We start from the raw sequence: 25,814 nt of genomic DNA, 5'->3' as shown, positions 1-25,814 counted from the left end.
TTTTTGATAAGAGAAAGTCACAGTTTTGATAGAAGAATGTCTGAAATCTGGCAAAAGATTGTGGTGAGTCTTAAGTAAGTAATAGAGCATTGATTGACAAACTAAATAAATGTCCTCTATATTAGCAAATAGAAGTGGAGAGTTGTGAATTATTCCCCAAATAATACCCTGAACACTTGAGTTTCAATATACTATACAATTTTTTATAGGGCTGTGGAGACGTGAGTGTGTATGTGTTGAGAGTTTTGTGTGTGTCAGCTGCTGGGGCTGGGCAACTTCCTCAGTCTTCCAATTCCTTTGTGACCTACAATACTTCCTACCTTACAGTCACTAAGAAGTAGAAGGTGCAGGCTAACACATTAACTGGGAAGATGAATTACATGTGCAAAAACCATGGGCAGAGTCATAGTAAACATAACTGTGTTTGCAATGGTAGTAAGGATCTTCTCCTTTCCTGTTTGAAAAAGGACCATGGTACAGTTTGTTCTTTCGTAGCTTGCTAGTTCCCTTTAAAGGGCCCATATGTTTGTGGAATCTGAAACTCAGAGTAAGGTCAAATGTGCTGTAATGAAGGTACTCATCTTTTGGAATGGAAAAGGATTTGTGTGAGTTTCAAAAAGCATTGTGCATGATGAAGGAACCACAAGCCCATTAAGTTGGCTGTTACTGTTACCTTTGGGCTCAATAATTTCTAACAGCCCCAGTTCAGAACCATAACAAAATTCAAAATTATTCAAGCTCTCTACATAACAGGAACTTAGCTTGTGCCAATAATAAACAGACAGACATGAAGGCAAATTCCACTGGCCTTCTTTTCACCTCCACCTCAGAGGCCTAATTGCCTTAAGAAGAACTGTCAAACCAGAGCACATACCTTTGGTCTCTTCAGTTTAAAAGAGCAGAGAGGGGAATGTTTTGCTTTTAAGTAAACCAGAATATGGTTAAAGTCAAGTTATTGAATTAGGATGAGCCAAATATTATAATGGTTTAAAAATTTGAATTAACAGCTTTCTGTATGCGGGGAAATTAAACGCAAGTGGTGGTTGAGTAACAAATGTAGTTGAATGGTGATCAAGATAATCATTTCAATAGTAGTGAGATATATTGATTTATGGGAGGTTGGAGAGAGAGAGTAAGATATATTTTAGCTGGTGGGAGTATAGAAAAACAAACTCTTATTCACCATGTTTAGGAAATTTAGCAATATCTATCAAAATTGAAATTACAGATACCATTTAGCCCACTTATCTTACTTGTAATAATTTACATTATACCTACTGAAATGTAGAACAATATATGTGCAAGACTGTTCCTTAGAACATTGTTTATAACAACAATAAAAATAAAGACAACAAAAAGCACCAAGGAACAACTAGTTATCCATTAATTACTGACTAGATAAATAAGCTATATTTAGCCATTTCTTGACTACTCTGCAATTGTAAAACCTAGCAAGCAAAACAAAAAGCAATGAGGTAAATACATATGTAAGCACATAGAAAAACTCTGTGATATAATCTGCATCAGTAAGTCATAAATTTGTTATAAAATAACAAGCAAAATAATGTGTGTGTATATGTATACATATATGTATACATATGTATGTGTATGTATGTGTGTATACACATATATACACACACACAGCTGACCTTTGAACAACACACGGTTCAAGAAGCCAATTCCCCACTCAGTTAAAACTGACTCCCCCAAAATGTAACTACTACTATTATCCTAGAGTTGATAGGAAGCCTTACTGACAACATCAACAGTTGATGGACACATATTTTGTATGTCATACATATTATATACTGTATTTTTACAATAAAGTAAGCTAGATAAAAGAAAATGTTATTAAGAAATTCGTAAGGAAAAGAAAATACATTTATTGCATTTATTGACAAAAATCCATGTACAAGTAAACCCATGCAGTTTAAATCATTGCTGTTCAAGGGTCAACCATACATATTCATACATATATGAGGGAGGACCCCAAAATGGAATTTATTTATAAAAATTGTGTATGTATTCTTACATGTTTAAACTTCAGTCATCTTCAAAGTACTCTCCATTTGATGCAATACACCTACTGAGACAGTTTTTCCACTGTTCAAAACAGTTTTTAAACTCACTGATTTTGATGCTTTTTAGTGTTTCTTCTGTTTTTTGTTTCATCTCTTCCACATATTGGCAACAATGTTTTCCTTTGAGGATTCTTTTCATCCAGGGAAACAAAAAAAAAATGTCTCTTGGGGTGAGATTAGGTAAATAGGGAGGGTGGGTGTTGTGGGTCATGTCGTTTTTGGTCAAAATCTGCTGAACACTCAGTGTGGTGTGGGCGGGTGTGCTCATAAATCGCCCATCATGAAATGGGCAAGTGTGTTGAAAGAGTCTTCTGAAAATACTCACTGAAGTCAAGAATGCAGCGTCTCACAACAATGCTAGATGATATACTGATACAGATGGGTTCCCAGAACATTTATCTAGCAGGGGAAGTCTGTACTACAAGGGGCCCTCCCTCCAGAAGATAATTCCAGGTATTTTTTTGGTTCTCCCTCATATATGTGTGTCTTTATGTACTTTTATGTATTGCTGATATTTTAGAAATCCTAAATGATCTGGAATGCTATTCACCAAACAACTGGCATCTGAGGGAGGCTACTAGCATGACCTCATGGGAAGAGCCATCCATGGGTGAGTGATAGCAGAGCAGAACATGGAAGAATAGTTTGTAGTTCTTGGGAGACGTTTGTGCTAATTTCAAGACAAAATTGAGTAAGACTCTGAGGATGGAAATTCTATACAACGATGAAGAGAGCAAATACCATGATTTTAGTGTTGCTTAAATGTGACTACATACATTTATAGTAAACCTAGGAAATGCGAGTTCCAATTCTATTTTTTTTAATTTTTCATTAGTGGTTCGATACCAAATAATAGATGAAAGAATTATATTAAGAGGTCTGCACAAGAGTGAAGTTTGAGAAGGTATATTCACCCATAGGACACTCAAATGTTAACACTAATGCTAATAACAGACATTTTACAGAGCTAGGTGATTAACAAAATATGTTCACACAACAATATTTTGCACATAACCAAATGTCTTGATATTAAATAGTGCATCTACTTCATTAGTGTTATACCAGATTATATGCATCACTTATGCATGTATAGAAAGGAAAGAAGAAATATCTATTTAATAGTTTTGGCTTTGCACTAAATTGAAATTAGTGACCACAATACTGCATTATGAGTTAAGATCACAGAAGAATACTTTGGCCATACAATAAGATTTAAAACAAACAAACAAAAACCTAAATGAATGAAATGGAATTTTTCTGACACAAATGTGACTCTGAAAAATACACAGTATGGTGATACAAAAGTCCTCTAATGAAAATTACTACAGGTTTTTCAAATATTCATAAGCCTGAATCTATACTATATTTTTAAGAATAAAATCAAATGTCTCATTCTGAGAAACTAGTAATGAAGGGTCAAAAAATGTTTGAACTAATTTTCATGTTTGAATTAGAAATCTGAAAACAAAAGACCTAAGAGAGGAGGAAGGAAAAGGAAAGAGGAAGAGGAAAATAGGTAGGAGGTTGTTTTCAAGAATGTCAAAGAACCATTTCAATAACAATTGTAAATGTTTATTTCAAATGGAAAGTGGTATAGAGAGGAAGCTTATAAAAAATTCAGGGGAAGAATTGATTCAACCTATGAGTTTCCTTAGTCTAGTAAATAAAATTTTCTTCTTCTTTTTTTGCATACAATGTTATTTTAGGAATTCTATTTCCTTTTTTAAAAAGAAGAATTAAAAGCAATAGATTTAAAGGCAATACTGACTTTTTAAGATTCTCCTAATCTATACATTTGCTTTAGGAGAAAGGACTCTCTATATCTAGTATCCATTCAGCATTTGTTTCTTAAGGAGAAGAGCAGTAATAACAATAGAAGTAAAACTCATTGTCAATTTTCTTAGAATGCTTCCAGCAAAATGAGGTTTGTCCCTATCTAGGTAACATCAAATCAGCTGACGATTTAAGAAAATTCTAGTAACAAAATGAAGTAGTAGTTCTAACAAATAACTAGAATTGAAGAAAGAAACTAATTAAATTAGTAGAAATTTCACTCAAACCAATTGATTCAATAGTTTTATTTAGATGATCTGGTAATTTTGGTTCATTCTAATAACATTGCATTTTATTGTAGGCAGAATTAGAACATAAAAGTTTTTTAAAAAGTTCTCAGAAGCAAAAGTAGTTCAATTTGGCCAAATCTTATCATAGTGAATTTCTAGAAGGTGTATATAGTATTTTGTAGAATAGTGGTGAAACAGTATATTAAATATTATTCCAAATTGTCCATCAGTGTTTACGAACAGTTTTCTACATAGATAATTTCTTTGTAAAAGAACTTTGATATAGATTTCTAATTTTTATGGTTAGGTAATGTGGCTTTGTTTCCAAATATAAGCAGAGAAAGTGAAGAAAGCTTTTGTAGTTACTTGCATTGATGTTTAACTGAATCACTAATGGCTTGCTACATGATCCAAAAACTCAGTTACAATGCTTTTTAAAAATTTTTACCAAGGGAATCATATTTCAATCTCTTCAGCATCTTCAAAATCTTTCATTTAAATATAAACTAATAGTAGTTTTTTTCTTTCTGTCCTTTTTTTTCATATAAGGGATATTCTGATAGGTAAGTATGGTGGTTCATTTTTAAGGTGAGTCTAATCTACAACTTACAAATGGTTCCTGAGACTTGTAACTCTTCACTATATGTTTTTGACACCACTACTTGGTGAAGAAAGTGTTTAATACATTTGCCTAAATCTCAGAAAAATACTTGCAAAACTTAAAAATATTACCATGTTTTTCTTTTCTTACTATATCATCTAATTATTTTAAACAAACCCTCAAAGAGTGCCTATTACCTTTTATAAATATTTTAGGTGCCAGGAAGATGGTGGTAAAAGACACAGTCTCTGCCTTCGAGGACCACACAGACTAGAGCTGACTGATGCAATGTAATATGGAGTGATGCCATGTGATGCAGTGCAGTAAGTAGTAGGATAGAGGCAGGAACAGGATGTAACTGATGTGCAGAAGAGGAGCACTTAACCATGCTATTGGATGTGGAAAATTATCGAGGGAAGGTGGATTTTGTGTATGGGGGGTATTTTTAATGAAATCTAAACTGAGTCTTGAAGAGGAAGAAAGCCAGGTGGACAAAGTGATGGTATTCAAGCCCTAGAGGTGTAAAACTGTGTAGAATGACAAGTCATTTTATTTTGCTAGAGGAACCATATTGAGAAGCTGCTGCAGGTAAATTAAATAGATAGCAAATGCAATATTATATAAGGCCATCTCTGCTGAACTAAGAACATTTTACATTATGCTAAAAATTATAGAGGACCTTCAAAGGCTTTAGGGGGGTGACATGAATGGATGTGCATTGTGGGGAATGTATTATGGCAGAAACGTACAGTGTGAAACAGATGTGTTTGATGAGCAGCAGAAAAATTAGGTAGGAGTCTCTTTTCAGTAATTTAGATTTAGAAATAGACTGGTGACATTGAGAGAAGAGTAAGAAATAGATCTGAGATATTTAGGTAGCCAGTGCACTAAGGTTTAATAATGAGAGACTGAGAGAAAACTAGAGAAAGAGTAAAGGATTACACCCGGTGCTGGCTTGGGACACTGGATGCAAGTGCTATTGCTTTGCATTGCTTAGTCAGCATCATTACTTTTTTAAAAAGCCATCCCTCCATCAATTTGTTCCCTTAATATCACATTCCCCTTGTCCTCACCAATGAAGAGCTGGAAATATAAAATGCCATAAACTGTACAACTTCATTCCAGCTAACTATGTACTTTTCATGAACACTTCACTGGTTACTACATTGAAAGACTGCTTATTCTCCTGCCATTCTTAAATATAGGAAAGACATTCTATTGATAGAAACATGAACCAGTGACAAATTATGTTATATTGATCTATCATAGTGGAAAAATTTATTTAGACATAACAATATAAGAGAATATAGAGATACTAAAATATGTCTTGTAAATTTTCTAAAAATTCCAAATAAGCAGATTTCTAGACAGCAAACCAAACTTTGTTTTCTTCATTCAGAAAACTAGAAATTTAGGGCACATGTTCAGTATGAACTAGACATGCATCTCTGATATACTTGATAAATGTTGACTATTTCACACATATTTTAGTTCCCTAAGTCAGGGTACCAAGAAAAATTATTTTACCTGGTACAAATATGAAAGGATAATATTTTCTCAGTAGAACTTAACCTGTTTTTTTATTAATTATTTTTACCTAACAGTTTCCTATAATATATGTTACACTATGCTCTTCTATTCCATTCTATTTTATTTAGCATAGTAGCATAGCTCAGTTGGTCAGGATATGGTCATTGTTGTAAAGGTTGTTGTTAATTTCTCATATTATCCACTCTATTTTTTATCTTTTGTAATAGACCCTTACTGAATGATCACCCAGCTTTCTACCTAGCATCCTTTCCAGCTACTTGCATCTTATAATTAAGTTGTTTTCAGTAGGACATGAGTACAAATATATAAAACTTTCAAGTCTTGTCCTAAAGAATTATTTGTCTTAGTCACCTTTTTGCCTTTTCGCATCGGGTGGCAAAAGGCAAGAACAGGATACTTGCTTTGACTCAGAGATAGAAGCTATGTGACAAAGAAAGCAGTGTCCATTACCAGCTTGGATCTTGCATTACCATGTCAAGTTTTCCCACACCGACCATTTTTTTCCTGCAGTTATATGACAGAAAAAAAAATACACACCCGCCTTTTTTAAGGCACTATATATTTTGTCTCTGTTATGGAAACTTATTCTGTATCCAGACTCATATGAGTGATAGTGACAAGGTTTTCAGTGCCAGAGCCAGCGATCTTCACACACAAGCAACTGTATCATTTATGTCATAAAAGGAACAGGTTCTGCAAAGGAACTGGGCAGGGTTGAGGGCAGAGGGATGAGATTATAACAAAGCGGTTCACCAAGCCTGTAAAAATAATGATGAATCACTGTTCTTATTCCAACTTTTCCCCATCAGCCACTCCCAAACTTTCTGTAAGTCCAAGCACAATGTTTAGGGATTGAATATGTTCGAGGTGGGCCATCAAAACAATACTCTAACTGGAATTTGAGATTGGCTCAGATTGGCTCAATAAGATTGGCTCTTATTACACTGACAACGAGCCATAGTATAACCACCTTATGACTGATAAACCACTAAGTATGTATGTATCAAAAAACACTAAATGGGCATGCCTTTCTTGCACTGTAAGTAAAACCTACAAACAGGAACACAGCTGGTCAGCAACTTGGACTTTCCATTATGAAAAAAAAAAACCCTCCTTACTCACTTTCATTTCTTGCCTGCCTGCCTCCTACAAACTACATTTGGATTTTACACCTTAGACTCTGACATCTTACTTCTGAAAGCTAAAATGTAAAGGTTTGGGTGGTATTATTCATCAGCTTGTTTAAAAATGCATTTGAATTCTTATTTATAGCATCGTGCAAATATAAATATCATGAAATAAGAATACATACTGTGTCTTAAAGTATTTCATTCCAAGAGTCAGTGGAAACCTTTAGAAGTGGGCAATAGAAAAATCACACTGCCTGATTTAACTTATGACCTACCCCTTGAGGTGTGGGCAGCCCAGAACATTTGTGCATTTCTTCAGAAGTCCCCTTCATCTGAGAGTAGGACAAGGTGTGAAACTGAGAGTGAAGTCTCTACGTAATGTGGTTGACAGAGGAATGTGAACTAGTGTAACATAGATGATTTTTTCCCTTAGCTCACAGAACCTTCAGAGCTCCCCAAAAAATGCCTGCTAGAACTCCCTCCAAAATGCCAAAATTAGACATTTTTGCAAAAGTTGAATGGAAGTGTTCCTTGAGAGGTTGATGTTGACTTTAATAGAGAAACAGAAGTAGAATATAATTGAGTAAAGCATACAAAGAAAATTATACTACTTAAAAAAGAAGATGAGTTAATACATCTGGGTAATTTATCACTGGTTTTACTGAGCTTAAAAAAAAGTCTGAGAAAGAATATGATTTTTCATCATGGAAGAAAGAAGCACTCATTGGTAACTCTTTAAAAAGACTTGTTGGAGACTTACCTATCAATTTCAAATAAATACATTTATCATCACAAAGAAAACTTTCTTATATCACTTAAGATTTATTTGAAATGAACTTTACTTTCTCTATCAATATTTTTATTATTCTATACCAGAGTGACTTTTTAAAAAAATCACCGAGTGATTTTCTTAAACTTCAAAATTTTACTAAAGTGAAAATTTTTAAATTTATTTTTCTACTTTTTATTTCAGTATAACTGAAGTTGTTGGATAAGGAGAGAAATATAGAGTACTACTATATTTAGAACGTATCCCTTGAAAAAAATTTTTTTTCAGAACAAACATCCTTATTGAAAGGTCACCACATGAAATTATAGAGGAAGAGCTACAGGACAAAACATAGAATTAGCAGGAGGTGTAGTTTTATTGGTCCAAAATGACTGTCATTTTAGGGGAAAAATTCACTTTGATTTGGTTTGAATCGAGTATCATGAATGATAAACAAATAAGCTTATTTAGCTAAGAGAACAGATAACAAAATAAATTAATATATCCAAAAACTGCATGATAAAAAGTAAGTTTTCTTGGTAGTATGTTGTCCCAAAGAATCTAAGACTGTTCACAGTGACCATCCTTACTTGGAAACCCCTTTATCTAGGTGACAAGAACTCCAACTAAGTTAAATATACAGCATTTACATATCTTAATTTTAGTAATTTTAAATATTTTAATATAGAGTCATTGTTATGCAACAAAATTCAGAAAAGAAAGAAGTAAAATATGGTGTATATTATTATTATTTGGATTTTTTTCAAGCATACAGATGTTTCAATATCAAATTTAAGAGTAAAATATTCTTTATACTATGAAAGACACATATAAGTCATTCAGCCCAATAAAATAGGGATTAAAAAGATTAGAAAAGACCCACATTTTTCTCCTAATAAATAAACATTTTAATATGGCTTTAGAATCACCCTTGGAATCACCTTGGTTATATGGAATCACCCTTCCATATAACCAACTGACAATGGACTGTTCAACTCATATATGTATAGTAAGTTTTCAATTTAAAGATTATGTTTCCTTCTTATCTTATTTTTATGTTAAAATGCTTTTCTTAGAGTTATTTTTATAGTACAATATGGATGAGTAAGTGAGTATGTGTTATTTAACATTCTTACTTAGTCCAATAAAACATTTGAAAACTTATACCACATATTTTCATTATTTGAATTTTTATTATTATTTAGGTTTTATTAATGAATTTTCTGTTCTTCATTGTTAATTATCGGGGAGGGGCTATTTGTTTGTTTTGTTTTTAGGAAAACAGTTTCTACATTCTCAATTTCCCTTCTTTAAACTGTGGTATAATTGATATATAACATTGTATTAGTTTCAGGTGTACCCGATAAAGATTTTCTATTTGTATGGAAAATCATCACCACAATAAGTCTAATTACCAAGCATTATCATACATAGTTACACAATTCCTTTTTCTTTTTGTGATGACTATTTAATATTTACTCTCTTAGCAACTTTTAAATATTTAATACTGCATTATTAACCATAGTCACCATGCTGTATATTACACGGCCATGATGTATTATAGTAGCAGTTCTCAAGCTTAGCTGTAGAGAATAGTACCCTGCTGTATCATTATTTTCCATCTGCCCCCTCTCCTACACTCTTCATCCTTCCCTACCTTGTCCTGTGTCCCAGGAAGACAACACCCTCAGAGTACACCATTTGGGTTCCCTTGCCCACTGGATTCAGCCAATGAGAGGCATTGAGAGGAAACAGGCAGACAGGAGGAGAGAGGTCAGAGTATTTTTTCTAAGTTTTTTTTTCTGTTTGGGACTCACATCTCTAGCAGTAGTTTTATCCTTCTGTGACTAGCTCCTGCCAAAAGACCAAATGGATTCCAGATGTCACTAATTTCTGGCCACCTTCTCTTTAACACTGGGCTTGTTGCATTAACATTGCTCACACTTTTGCAAGTCATGCCCTCACTCAAGTCTCTTTATTTGAATAATTTTCCTGGGACCTTGATCAATATATATGGAGAGATTGTTTTTAAATACCAATGTTCAGACCTCACTCCAGATCAGTAAAAAAAGAAACCTTGGGTGTGATTCCTGGGTGGAAGTACTTTATAAAAGCTCCTGCTGGTAGTAAAGTTCAAACATTTTCTATCTCATTCAAAGTTATGTGTAATCTGATACCAATCATTCTTTCCAGTCAGGTAAATATAGAAGAAAATCTCTCACAACAAAATTTGTCTAGTTAATAATTTTGCTAATAGTCTAATTTAAAAAATCATGGGCAGAAAACATAAACAAGTATAAATAATGCAAACTGGGACTCACTGTTTGCTTACATGCTAAAAAATATTTCCCAAATCGAACAATAACTAGAGTTAGGACAAGTTATTGGGACAAAAAATATGGGAAGAAGTGGCTTTAGAGTTGATGAAATATATTACAAAGAAAAGATCTTTCAAGGTGTCATATGCTTGTTAGCTATTTTATACACTTGAAATGTAAAGTCTCAAAACATTATTTTCATGATTTTCCTGTCAGGTATGTTTCCCCTTTCATTGAATCAGTTATTAAGAAGTCTCACATTGGACTTTAATATTCCTCTACTTGCCTTGATTACCATGCTAAGCAAAGAAATGGACCAGTAGATTGGTCTCCAGGGTGAAAAAAAGAGATACCATTTTTCTTCAGTTACACAGGAACTGGTGATATTTGGAGTGAATGCATAATAGTTAGTATCTTCAGTTATTTATTTACAGAGCTAGGGCTGTAGGATGCTTGTAAGTCTTGATTGTTTGACAAATAACTTCTTCCCTTGTGCCTGACATAAACGCCTGTTTCAACTCTTCTGATCTCAGCTAGGTGGCCACTGCTAACTGCTATTGGGAAGCATTTTCAAATCAGCAGGCCATCCTGGTCTTTTGAAGAGAGAGCCATTTATTCGATTGTCAGAGCACTAACCACAGGCAACCAGAGCAGCATAAATCTGATGTCTGGAGCTGGTCATTAAAACCGAGCTTTACTGGATGTGGTCTTTAGTTCAGTCAGTAACATCACTGGTAAAATGAAATGATAAATGTGCATTTGTGGCAGTTGTATAATTTATTTATTCTAGATCTATATACAGAATAGCTGCTTGGGGATTGAATCTTTGATTGTAATTTGTTCTGGCACCATTGTCTCTATCTGTTTTTATTTTAGGGTGGGGCAGAGAAAGTGATGGTGATGAGAGCTATGAGTAATTTACCTGCAGCCCAGCATCTAATATCGCCATTGGCTTTTATTGCTCCCAGATAGAGCGGATCTAGGTTGAAGAGCTCTGTACTTTGATTTCAATGCCTAAAAAAAGAGGCAAATGAATGTCAGTTTTACTTATAAGATTTTGCCAAAAGAACTAAATTATTCCAGTTACTGAGGTATTTTCTAGAGAGGCCAGATCTTGCATAAAGGAAAACAAGATGGTAATGGTTGATTAATTAGGTTTGAAATTTTTAACCTTAGCTAGTTTAGTCAAGTGTTAAAATGTGAAATACTTCTCAAAAAGAATTATTTTGATTCATAAGGAATCTTTCCTCCAACATGAAATATATTTTCCTACTCATCAGGATTATTAATTTGTGATCATTATCAAGCAGTGACTTTGAGGTGACTTAAATATTCTTTGATGATTGTTTCCTCTGACTATAGCCAGATGTGAAAAAAAAAACAACACTGCATTCTCTATCCAATCGGTTCCAAGGTCCAAACTATTTATTAAGTAAGGTTGTGTTCTATGGAAAGATACTTCTTCATGCTAAATTTACTGCTTAATGCATAGGAAGATTATAACACGTGTAAATGAGTGGTGAAAAAAAAGCACTTCTCAGTCAGTCAGGAGGTATGTTTATGCTACAGCCAAACACTTGAGCTGCCTTGGAATGAAATAAAATCTCGGCAGGTATTGTGAGTCTTGGAAGGGATTGTGTGACTATGTCATTAGAAAACTATATATATTTTTTCACTCTCTGAATTCTCTAACAAAAAAAATGACTTTTGGCAGGCCGAAGAATAGTATGTCTTCTAAACACTAAAAAATTCTCTCAGAGACCTTTCCAAGATGTTTTGGATGGCTTTCTGCTGCTTGCTCTCTGGCAGCCCACTCCTCCATCAATGTTTGGAGAAGGTCAATAAACCCTGTGCAGGCGGGCACTGTGAAGTGCATATGTGAGAAAACCTGCCGTTGTTGCGGTAAATGCAGTGTCCACAAATTCATTAGGAATGCATTTGTTCCTGGAAGTGCTAGCTATTCCGGTAACTGGCTGCCGCCAATGTTTTTAACCATATTCTTTACTTTTATGCAGATGTTACAGGACAGAATACCAGTCTTCTGTTCTCACTGCCTGCATCAATTTGTAGTTTGTTACTTGATCGGCTCGTTTCACTTTTCGTCTAGTGTAAAGGGCAGTCTGGGACACTGTAGTTATGTCTGGGCCTTCTTATTAGACTTTGTGATGAAAAGGGTCTCTCTAGGGTAAGGAAAACTGAATCTACTTATCCGGCTCTAAAGAAAATAACGGGCATAAAAACGAGCTGAAAATTTGTAGGCAGTGTGAAAATCGGAGGAAAATAACAACTTCTATGTTCTAGATTTTCTCATACATACAACAGAAAAGATTGTGTTTTGTGATCTCACTAACATGTTAATATTTATTTTCTTTAGGACTCTTTCTTTTCTCTCTGAGAAAATGACAAAATATTTCCATTCTTTATAAGTAACACTTTTGTAAGCTAGCCCTTCTGAGTGTCAATAATACTAATACTACTTAGAATCTATAAGGAAAAACTGGAAAATGCAAAATGAAGTTTTGTGTGAAAATGGCCAGGATTATAGAGGCATACACACCAAACCAAGTATCACTACTTTTAATATGATCTGACTGCCAAGGAGAAAATACTAAATAAACATAAGATCACGGCCTTTTTCCTAGAAGACATCTCAGCCCCAGCATTCTTAAAATAACGTCACTTTAAGGGGGTGACAACATTGAACTTCGTGTGATAATGGTATCTGGTGTAACATGACTTCGGCTTACTTGTAACTGGCATGTTAGAACTTGGGAGAAGTGCAAGGCTCTTCCATCACGAATGAAACACATCTGTCCAGGAAATACACTTCCCTGTGCCAAATGCTTTTAGTGTATCTGCCCCCTGAGTGCCCTCTCAAGCTACAATTCCCTGTCAGCAAGTACCTTGTAATTCCTTTCCTTTTATGTTGATGAAAGTCTTGATCTATTATGCCAATATTGCATACTTTCCACAGTCTCCCAGAAACTATTACTCAGTAATGTGCATAGGAGAGCAGGCTCTGTTACTTAGAGAACCAACCTCAGTTAAGAGTATCAGTCCTTGTAGAAAAACAGCAGCTAGATGATCAGATTTTTTAATATGGCTGATGTTCCACTTTGGGAAGGAAAAGAAAAGTAAAGCAGAGGGGAGTGTGGGGAGGGAAAAGAAAGGAATGAAAAGAGCGAGAGGGGAGGTGAGTGGTGGGGAGGGGCAGAAGAAAGGAAAGAAAAGAATGGGAAAGGAGAAAAAGAGAGAGGGGAGAGAAAGGAGAGAGGAGAAGGGGGAGAGGAAGCACGGGGAGGGGAAGGGAGGAAAGGAAAATCAGACACTAAGGAAGATAATACACTGCTTTTAGCAGGAGCTATGAGGAGTCGAGGAGATATTTGCCTTGCCTCATTTCCCAACCTAGTGGGTTCTAACTGTATTGAGTGAGTTCAGGTTGGGATGAATCAGAGCTGGAAGTCCCCCTGGGCTTCTATTTACAACAGCAGTAGCAACAGAACCTCAGAATCATGTACCCCGCCTTCTTGAGAAAATCATAAGATCTCAGGTTGTCTCTATGCTTTCAGTTACTCAGGCATTAGGAAGTGCATCATATTCATAGTTCCTCTGAAGAACAAACTGAATTCTTAACTTCAGTAGTTTTTGGTTTGGTGCACAGAAGATTCCCAGGAAGGGATTCAGATTAAAGCAATTATACCTGCATTGATGTTCACCCAGACCATAAAGTCAGAAAAAATAAACTAGATTCAAGAGTTTAGTCAGTTGAAATAATTTAACCCACCATAGTTGATTCCTTTTGACAATTTCTGGATGAATCAAGACACCATTAACTGCTGAGAATTTATTGGGTGTTTAACATGGGTCAGCCACCATGTCTGTTGCTGAGGCTACAGAGTAAGTAATAACCAGCACGTCCAACGCTGCTCATTCTAAATGCTTTAAAAATATTAACTCATTCACTCTTCACAATGACCTTCAGAGAGAGCAATTACTGTTATAACAACTTGACAGAGAAGGAAAACTGATTCAGAGAGGCTGAACAACTTGCATCAGGTTATAGAACTATCAGGTGTCAGAGCAAGGACTCAAATCAGCCAGCCTTTTGCTGAGTCCATGCTCCTAACTCACCACTGTGCTCTCATATTCCATGATCATTAAGCACGAACAGAAACACTATTGGTAAAAATGACCACTAAGGTCACAGCGCATTGATGATAAAAGCAAGAAGGCAGTGCATCCACTTCTGAATCCCTGACCATTTGTGGTCAGGCCTCTGAAATACAGCCAAAGGAGAACTGAGAAATGTCCATCAGCTCTTCTATAGCCCAAGCTATCTGGGACAAAATCCAGCCCTTTGAAGCTTTTTTTAGGTTAATTATTTAATCTTTTGTTCTTGAACTACTCGATAAAAACAAAATAAAACCTCATGCTTCAAATTCACTAAATTGATTTCTCAGATCCTATATTTTATATCCAAAACCCACTCTAAAGGAAGGTGATATTTTGAAGGCAGCACTAAAGTTTTATCAGCATTTTTAAATTTTCTGATAAGATGGCACACTGAAGCCTTATTATAAAAGTCTGCAACAGTTGTTAAAGTTTCAAGTCATGGTCCTCAGTGGACATTTTTAAATGAATAATACAGGATTTGCAATAGACCTTTTAGCCTCCATATCCCAGGTATCATAGAAGAAGGATAATAAATCCCATGGCACAGGCATAATTCAGAATTTCAACTCCATATTCATATGATGGTTTAATATTTATTGACAAGCACTATTTATTGGAGGCCCAAGTTGGCCAAACATTTAAAGTAATTTCCCTCAGTAGAAACTTCAGTTTATAAAAATACCTTGGCAAAATAATTTGTAAGTAATGTTCTTAAGTGATCAGTATACCATCTAAGGAAATGTTGAAATTTTAAAGAAAAAGAACACAAAAGTTTCCAATACAATTTATTATGAGACAAAGTTGCATGTGAAAAAGTTCCTTAATATAACTCTTTGGGTAGATATAACAAATAGAAAAGCACTCCATTTAAAACATGTCATTGTAGGAGTGACTTCATTATTCATTTGGACTTCTGAATCATGTGTTCAAGCTTTGTAACTTTTTGGTTTAAAAAGCTCCCGTTCATATTGTAGTTTGAGGGCTGTTTTTAATAGTTAGAAAAAGGAAGCCAAATAAAGAATCATCACCACCTCTATCATAAAGTAAGACATGGCCCCTTTCTTTTTGATGTGACTCTAATCCTTTTATTCATTTAATTCAAATATGTATAAATACATATGTAACTAGATACGCAGTTATGTACTCTGTGTCTATATAGACAGTTATGACCCAGCACACTATTCCAAGCACTGCAGGTTGAATAAGACGTAGTCTAAGATCTTCAGAAATTTACAGCTTAGCAGGAAAAATATAAAATGCATAAGAGTAACTCTTATTAAAGAAGAAAGTGATAATTAACAGTTGATAACATCAGCTATATAGTATTTGAAAAATTTAAAAGAAGGAACAGGCACATCTATTTTGAGACATTGAAATGCTTCAGTAGACAATGTTCCTGAGAAGGGCCCTGAGCAACAATGGGAGCAGTGGGCTTGGGTAGATATTCTAGGAAGGAGGATAATAGACCTAGGCATGTCCATGAAGAAGAAACAACCCAAGAGCCAAAAACTGAGCACGGCATCAATAGAAAAACAATAAAGAGACAAATTTAACTGGTGTGTAGTGTACTTTAAAAGGTTAAGGCAGGAAGAGTGGGTTAGGTGTCAAAACGAAGAGTTAGCTTAGATTTAATCTCATTTGGTAGAAGACCTTTTGAAGAGGGTCATTGAGTGATTGGAGTTACCCTTTATGCAAGTATGTCAGGCAGTGATTTGCAAGATGGATAAATTAGAAGACTAGAAATAGTAAATCGAGAGTGTGGGGTGGGGTGAAATGGGTAATGTGATGAACCACAGAGCCTAGGAGCGCAAGGAAGAGAAACATGCAAGAGAGGATTTGTGATTCATGGTTGAGGAAGAATTTCTAGAATCTGTCATCTGATGACTTTTCAACCTGGCTTAAGAACTTTGAATTCCTAACCCTTTTTTAAGGCCTTGATGAGTAGGAGGAACAATCAATCCAAGAAGTACAGGTGGGAAAAAAAGAGCCTAATACTCAGCATCTATTTACCAGAGGCTGCAGGTTGTTTAACATGTGTGAGGCTGTTAAAAGAACTGCTCAACCCCCCTCAGCATGTTCACCAAAGGAAATCTGCAGCTTCAAATCACCAGAGCAGATGAATTTTCTACGACCAGGACTCTTACTAAAAATATTCTCCAGGTTTTTTTGTTCCAGATGAAAGTGCTACTTGGGTAAATGTAAGCTTTCAAGTTAAAGGTGTTACTATTGTTACTTAGATGTGTTCTTTTTATTTGAGAGTGTTACTTCCTGTGGCATGAATGTTTGCCTGATAACACCAGCACGTTCTGCACCCCTCCTAGAGATTGAGGGCAAGAGTCTTCTGGCCAACTCTGACAGGGCTGCTGGCTTTCCAAGTTAAGGTCAGAGAAAGTGCAGCATTTTGTTGTGTCACTCTCACCACTAGTCTCCACAAAGCAGACCACCATGGTCACTTACGGCTGTCACTTCTTAATGATTGACAGCTGTATCACTCAATTCTGTGTCCTGATCCAGTACGGTCTAGTGCAAATGCATGTGAGTTTGTATCTCACAAATGTGGGTTCCACCTCCATTTTAGTCATGGTGGCCACATGCTCATTTAGTCTAAGGTGGTGTAATTTCTATTTTAGAAATCAAGGCTTCATCAATTCTATCATAGGTAGTTAGTTAGTTGTATAAACTTAAATTGAATTGTTGGTAACTATTAAAATGAACATTCAAAAGTAGGTCTATATCCTAACCTCCTTTCCCTCTTGTTATCTACCTTAATAATTAATAACAGTTAATTTCCCCCAACATAACACATTGGTAATAGATAGGATATTTCCACTGATTGATTCAAAAATATGTTTGTGTATCTCTTGAGTTCTAAACAACATAGCCAGCTATAAGGACTCACAAGAAATATAAAAAAGAGTTTATTCTCAAGTGGTTTATTATCCAGACACAGAAACAGAAAAACACACCTTTTGTCTACAATGCTTAGAAGACACTTTATCTATTCAAGTGTTTGATAAAGCCTTAAGACAATATAGGTTACCTGATAACAAACTCATGGATGAACTTTTTAAGTATTATTTATCTGAGCACTTTTGATGGCCTTTAGGTAAACTTCTAGTGCTTTATTTATTTGCTCTCAGAAATCCCCACAAAATAAAAACATCAGTCCTTGTACAGTTTGTGGAGTTTGTATGTTCCCATTGAAATAGGAGATAAATAGTAGTAAAAAAAAAAGACAAAGCTGGTCAGATATCATGTGTCTGAAAGATATTCTTTTTGGGCATGTAGTGAATTAATGGGGTAGTCACAATCTCTTATTATTTACTAGAACACAAATACAGAGCTTCTTCAGGAATAAAAATTCCTATTCACACCTGAAATCTTGAGGAGGATTCAAGATAGCTCAGCTAAAGACTGGTCACTATGCCATTTGTGAGACCAACAGTGGAAGGAAGCTGAACTTCTGTCTTAACAATAATCTACTTTCTGGGCTTTGTTCCTGTGGCACTTTTTCCACACTCAGAAACTCTGAAGATACTGAACTCAAAAGTTATATTTTTATCATTAATTATTTACTTGTAATTGATTATCTTTTAGATAATGGGTTTGGTTTAAGCAGTCATAAAATGCTCTTTTTTTCCCCTTACTTTTTATAAAGAATTAGAGCTGAGGATATTAAATTGTTTGGGGGTACAATCAGGAAATGACTTTATTGTTCTTCAGCGATTGCCTTTTAATATACCATGATAGATCTGCTTTCTGTGCTCCTTGACAACTTGGGCGTACTTTAGATTTCCAATCCCTTTCAGTTTTAAGAACACCCACATTATGATGATAATGATGGTGATGATGATAGAAATGATAGACAGAGAGATATTGAACTTTTTAAAAGTCCAGCTTCTACTAAATAAAAGCATCAATCTCATGGCTCTTTTCCCCACTCCCCTAAGTATTAGGTTTCCTGCAAAGATAATGAAAATTAAGCCTCAAGGCTCTGTCTTCCAGGGACCCATTAAAAAGCCTGTACCTAATATTGGGTTGGCCACAAAGTCCATTTAGTTTTCCATAAAATAAAATACACATTTGTTTCATTTTCACCAATAACTTTATTAATTTGGATATTCTGAGTATGTCAGCTCTCTCTGGCATGGTGGAATGTTGATTGTTCTCAGGTAGTGTCTCGACTTGACTGTTTCAACTTCAACTGGTCTACCTGACCATGGAGCATTGTCCAGTGATAAATCTCTAGCATGAAACTTCACAAACCACTTTTTACACATTCAAACAGTCACAGCACCTTCTCCATATACCATAAAATCTCTTTTTTGCATTTCAGTTGCATTTTTACCTTTCTTGAAATGATAAAACATAATATTCCAAAAATATTATATATTTTCATTCATCTTCAATATTAAAATGGCTATACAAAAATTCACCAATTTTGATAAGTTTTTTAAATGCACACTGATGTGATAGCTGTCACAATACAATCTAACAAAATTGTTTAAAAAAATTTTAAAAAATGGTTTCAAATGAAGTTAAAGACAGCTAAGTGCTGCTAGAGCTTACCCAGGGAAAATAAAGGAACCTTTCGGCCAAACTTAACATTTTATTTGTAATTTTGTATTCCACTTTTTAAAGAGGATCCCTGAATTATATAAGGCCCCACAAAATGTACATTCTCTTATCAAGCAAGTTAGACCTGTAGGATACGTTGCAAGAAATGGGGAAGCTAATCTACTCTGATTTTCCTCTTCTTCTTCACTCACTTCTACTTTTCACTCTTGCAGACTTAGAGCAGAAGAGGGGCAGCTTACAAGAAGCACTTAATAGCAACTGTTGGTAGTTCAGACTTGCCTGTAGATGCCCTCTCTGAGATAAGCGTGTAGATGTTGGCTGTTGAGGTAAACTTGCTTGACATGGGCAAAGCTCTCTCTACATGACCTCAGATGACTTTCTACAAACCAACCCTCCCCTGATTCCTGGCCCTCAAAGTCCATACAGCCTTTTCTGCACAGCTTTCAGCGTCCTAGGTAGAGGACCTTTAGATAGCTGGAGTCTGACCAACTGTATGGCACCCCTCAACTGACAAAAATTCCCCAGATCCTTGCCTAATGGTGGCAGTATAGGATGTATGCCTGCTGCCCTCCCTCCCTCTGTTTGTCACCTCTCCAGTTGTCCTCTCTGTCTACTCAGATAACATCAAGGGGCTGATATGCCTGTCTGCTGCATAGGCAAATATCCATCCAGTAAATTAAAGGCCCATCTCTCCCTCTCAGCCCCACTCTCAATCTCTTAGGATCAATTTCTTTGAAGCTCCTTACACTTGACTGAGAGTAGAGAACGTGCAATTTCTCCTCAGGCTAAAAATACTTTTACTCTCACAAATTCTACTACTTTATACACTCTTCTTGAATTTTAGTCTTATCTTTATAAAACCTGGTTGGAGTAATAGAAGGAAATGTGAAGGACAAATCTGACCACTTTTTAGGGGGTCTTAGAGATGGTATTTGGTAGCTACTTGTTTCATTCTTCAGATTATTATGTTGTTTATTGATTAGCAGCCTTGAGATTTTAACTAAAATGCTTAGAAAATAGTCTCACTCAAATGCTCATTATAAGAGCTTTTTTTAAATAAAAATTTAATTTAAAAAGGTTATAAACCCTCAAAAACATGTAGCAGAGTAGGGGGTCAGTTGGCAACAGGTGCAAGAACTTCCTCAGCCCCTTGCTGACTGATCCTCCAGGGACACCAGTAATCACCTTCACTGTATCAGATACTTGAAGTAGCACACATGTTCTTATTCACATAGATCATCCCAATTCCTATTGTGTCTTCCCAGGCTCAACTCCTGCCCTCAGACTATAAAAGTCTAGAAAGGACCCAGTTAAGATAAAACATGTGCTTTGCTGCCTGAAAAGGTGTAGATAATGCCAGTAACTAAAATTACAAATACAGAAAGAAGGCTAAGTTATGGGTGACAGTGAAGTGTTATGTGTACCATTGATAAGGGCAATGGCCAACACTCTCATGTAGAAAGATACACAAATAGAACAGTTCAATCACTCATGGGAAAAAAACAATTTATTGAACATTTTCTCTTACCAAGTTCTGTGCTAGATACTCATATGATTCCTCAACAGTAATTTAAAACATTATTTATGGTTAACACAGACACACGTTATTTTCAATAGTTTGTTGATATACAACAAACATCATGCTTCATGTATCCCCAATTGCAGGCATAAAGAACAGAACTGGACAGGTTCTGTGTGCATACCATCTTGGGTTTTCACAAAATATAGCACTAGGAAATTTGAACAATACAGTGAACACAAGATATTTCAGACAACTCATTCTCTGTGATAATTGTGATAAAAAGTCAACTGAAGTTCATCTATTACCAGATAATTTTTCAAGAAATCTTGTTAAGAACCTACCCAGTCAATTAGACATCAACTTTCAAAGTATTGTATCTTGGTTCAAGTAACTGCATCAAGTGCTGTCTTTGTCTCTCACCATTCTCCAGGTTTATACTGTTTGTGGCATACAGTAGGTGCTCATTAAATATTTGCTGATTAAATGAATGAAAATATTTTCCCCCAGCTCATTCATAATCCAGGGCAAACTTGAGTTTTTATTGGTAAAGTAAAATAGACAGGGACCTTACCATAACTTCACAGGTACTATACCTTTTATTTCTTGGCACACTTGCCCCTATGCACAGGGATTGCATATATATTTCACCTAATTCTCAGATTCCTCTGAAGCTTGTGATTCTTTGTGGCAACCAAGTTTATTTTCTCTCCAAGTGGATTGGTAACATTCCTGAAAAAAAGCACCAGAGCAAAGAAAGCTCTTTCTTTCTACTAAGTCTTAAGGAGTGAGTCCCATTCAAACAAACAAGAAACTACCTACAATTACTTGTGTTTTCTATTCTTCTGTTATATGGTTTATTCTAGCACAGGTAAATCAATGGTAACTTAATTAAAAATTAAAAATTGGCCCTGGATGGTGTGGCTCAGTGGATTGAGCACTGGACTGAGAAGCAAAAGGTTGCTTGTTTGATTCCCAGTTAGGGCACATGCCTGGGTTGCAAGACAGGTTCCCAGTCGGGGGCGCATGAGGGACAACCACACATTAATGTTTCTTTCCCTCTCTTTCTCTCTCCCTTCAGCTCTCTCTAAAAATAAATAAAATCTTTAAAAAATTCAAAATCTGAATAGCTGCAACTTAACTCTGGAAATTAGCTCTAAGATTGAACTTCCCTTCTAGCTTTCACTAGGAATTAATAATCCATTTGTTTAAAAAATCATAATAAATTTAAGCAATATTTTTACTGATTTCTTGGAGAATGTAATGGTGAAAGATAGAAAGAAAGATTTTCATCAGATTGATATCTTAATACTATAGAATGTCCTAGATATTTTTGTAGGCCATTCTTTATCTTTTTAGCATACTATGAGAATCATGGTTCTTTCAAATGAAACCTCTCAGAAATAAATCTATAGTATCACCTATATTATACTTATGCCTTGAAGTCTACATTTAAAATTATTTTTATGATGATATCCCCAATATGTAAATAAAACAGGGGGAAAATAAGACAGGTGCATTTCACTTGAAAACCATGCAGTTTGCTCTTTGGTAATTTTTTGAGGTAAAACCCTTTAATTTTTTAGAGCCTTTCTTTTCTTCTAACCAATTGATGAGTTTTCCTAAAGAAGTTGCATTATTACTATGGTGCTTCTATGGCAGAACTTCCAGAGTCACCTTTCAGGCCCTACTGCCTGAAATGATGTCATAAATCCATATGCTTTCCTCCTTTCATGAACTTACCAACCTTCACCACCTCACAGAACTAGAGAAAGGGACCTCACTGCTCCAACACCTGGCCATTCATGCATATGACAGCAATTTCAGAAGCTGCTTGGTTAGTGGCATTTCCTTTAAAATCTCCTGCTAGCCATAAATTAAAAAAACAAACACACACACACCTATTTGCCTTTTCAGTTTATTGAGACTACACTCAAGCCATTATTCATGTAAGTATAGAAATAAAATCTGAATATTCAAAGTGAAAGTCTGGAGTATGTTTTAAGAATTTTTTAACATCAGAGAAATTGCTGAAGGTATTAATTCCTCAACTTAGCATTCATTAGCTTTGGAAGGGGAGGGCTACTACAAGAGAGTTTTGTAGTGAGGAAGGCAAGAAAAATGCATTGACAGAGAGAGGACTTCCATGTGATAAAATTTGCTAACGTCACTGAGTACAGTGGTAACCATAAGCTTAAGGTATTTAAAAAGAGACTAACTACAGGGTAATATTTTAATGGTAAATACACAAAAGTGAACTGAAATTGTGTTGTCAATGAAATGTTTTAGATGGTGTTTTTAAGGTTTCCCGTATTTGCACTGACTCAGGTAGTTTACAAGGGAATGGTGTCCTTTATCACTCCCTGAAACTGGCCAGACACATCGAGTTGACTTTCTAATGGTGTGAGAAGGATTTCCCTCCTCATGACAAGTATGATTTTGAAACTAAGAAACTTTAGTTTGCCCTTCAAGAAAAGTGATTTATAGAAGCTGGTATGAGGGGAAAAAAAGGAACCCTACTTTACCCAAAAAGGAGACGAAAACCTTGCCCAAGGCAACATTGTGACATTGCCAATGTGAGAGGGTTGTGAAATCCTGAGTGTATGTTTTTGTGGTGATGTCTGAAAATACTGGTTACGGTACTGATGTCTCGCTATCATGCATCTCTATTTCTGGATCTACTTCCTTATAACTGCTAATAAAAATGGGGCAAGGAGCAGAGCAGGGCCTAGGTCTCTGCTTTAATTCTTCTTGTCATTTCTTTTGTAGCTGGCTACTTCTGAAAGTTTCAAAATAATCCTCTTCCACTTTTAAGAAAGAAAAGGAATTCTACCTTTTCCTAATTAAAGAAATACACTATATTTGTTAAGATTATTTAATCTTTTGTCCTGTAAACTATCAATTTCTTCATTCCTCTAAATTTAGGCATCCATTGAAAACACAGTCTCTGATTATTAATGTGCATTTTCAAATAATCACAGGCTATATCACAGTAACTGAGCAAAATCAGGATGAGTCTAGTAGTAGTCAAGCCCTAATTAGGACTTTAAAACTAGAACATGAAATTCAGACTACAGTGCTAGTTCATCTTCCAGGTGTTGCCAGTCTTTAGAGTCAGCATGGACTATGACCCTAGTACATATGGGCTAGATGGTTAAAAATTTGGAGAGAATAATAGACCTTGTTTGTTCAGACACTCTTCCTACTGTCTAATATACTTTGTGTTTTATAGAATGCACAGTAAACTTCGTCTACTCATTTTTTATTTACCTTAATAGCAAGCTTTCAGTGAGCCTTAAATTAGTAACAGAATGGCCTCTCCCTTCTAATGACATTTTAGGTTTACAAAACACATCTTAGGAAACAAGTGTCTGGCTTTAGTCACTTGCTAGCTAAGTGTCATTACCTTGTGAAACAAAATTTACCAAAGATTTCTGTCATGACACATGGTGCAGAGGACCCACCAGGCAGAAAAGACAGCATCTCTGACCATGAAAGGGACACAACAGAAACGCTGTCATGATATTTATATCCCACCTACTCAGAAGACCAATTGAGAAACTCCATATGGACTCCAGTTTGCCACTAGCCCACAAAATTGAAATTTTTTAACTGGCTTGAACTAAGAATTTCAGGATAAGTATAAAACTTTTCAGATATTTATTTTCATAATTCTAGACAGTTTATTCTCATATAGTTCTTCTCATCCTACCCAATTCTCCTTTAGTTGACATATTAGGCAAATGAAATATAGTCTTAGAAAGCTTATATGAGAATAAAGGTCCAGGTATAATACAAAAAATAAAAGAACTCTGACAAAGAGCTCTAAGGTGCATTAATGGGAGAAAGGGTGTCTATATCTAGTTTAAGACAACAGGAAAAAGGAGCTGGCCTACGTGGAGGTAGATTAGCTGATTTGAATTATAATAGAGGACCGAAACCCCTTCCTCTTACTTCTCAACATTGGCCGAATGGCAGGTGGCACAAGTCCAGTTCCCCAGTAAGTTCCTGTAAACAAAACTACTTATTTATAGACAGCTTCTCAGTACTGTTTTCAGGAGCTCAGTCAGACTGCAACTCAAAGTCACCTATCTGCTGCAAAAAAAATTAAAAATAAAGACAAATTCCTGTTCTCAAAAATGTGCTTTTCAACTGGAACCAGGTAATCTGATTCTATGTGTATTTAGAGGACTATCAGAATCATGATTGAGAACTGGTATAAAAAACAGACAAACAAATGAACAAACAAAAAACAAAAAGAACCCATGAACTTTTGCTTTGGAACAAAAAGAAAATTGGGCTGACATCATGGAAATCTGCTAGCAGACCTAAGCAAAACTTGATGTATCTACTTCTCCTTTCTATTCTTTTTTCTTTCTGTTGGGCATTCATGGGGGTCAGCCTTGACAGAGGAATCACTGAGCCTCGGTACATAGGTATATCATCAAGTGGAGAACTGAGATTACTGAAATTTTGAAGGCATCCAAGATACACTTTACCTGATATATTTATATGTCAGTCAAATTGAAATAGTAGTAATAATAGTAATTCAGATAATAATGCCTCCTTTTTACATGTATTATTTTTTAATGTACTTTAACTTAATCTCATAATTCTCCTTATGATGTGTGCAGATATATATAGTTTAACTCAACATATATTTTGGAAGTTTTAATCTAGACTTGTGTTCCATATGGAACATAATAGAAAAAGTATAGCTGCTTAGCAAGATTAACATTATGGCAATTTTTAATGTGATGTCTAAATGAAATCACACATTCACCAGTTTTTATTTATCAACTGTCAAATTCAAGGCATCTTGTTTGTTCTGAAGTGGATATAATTGTAAAGGCACATATATAATCTTACTCTTCAGGATCTAAATTTCACCAAAGGAATAAAATGCAAGTGTCATTAAAGCGAAGATATATATGCTCATTGCTAGCACACAATAGACATATATTGCCTATTGATGAATGGGTACATAAAACATAAATTGAAATAATTTCACTGTAATGCAGGAATTTCAAA

Source organism: Phyllostomus discolor, chromosome 3 (genome assembly GCF_004126475.2).
Source record: "Phyllostomus discolor isolate MPI-MPIP mPhyDis1 chromosome 3, mPhyDis1.pri.v3, whole genome shotgun sequence".
NCBI lineage: Eukaryota > Metazoa > Chordata > Mammalia > Chiroptera > Phyllostomidae > Phyllostomus > Phyllostomus discolor.
This window is presented reverse-complemented; position numbering follows the sequence as displayed.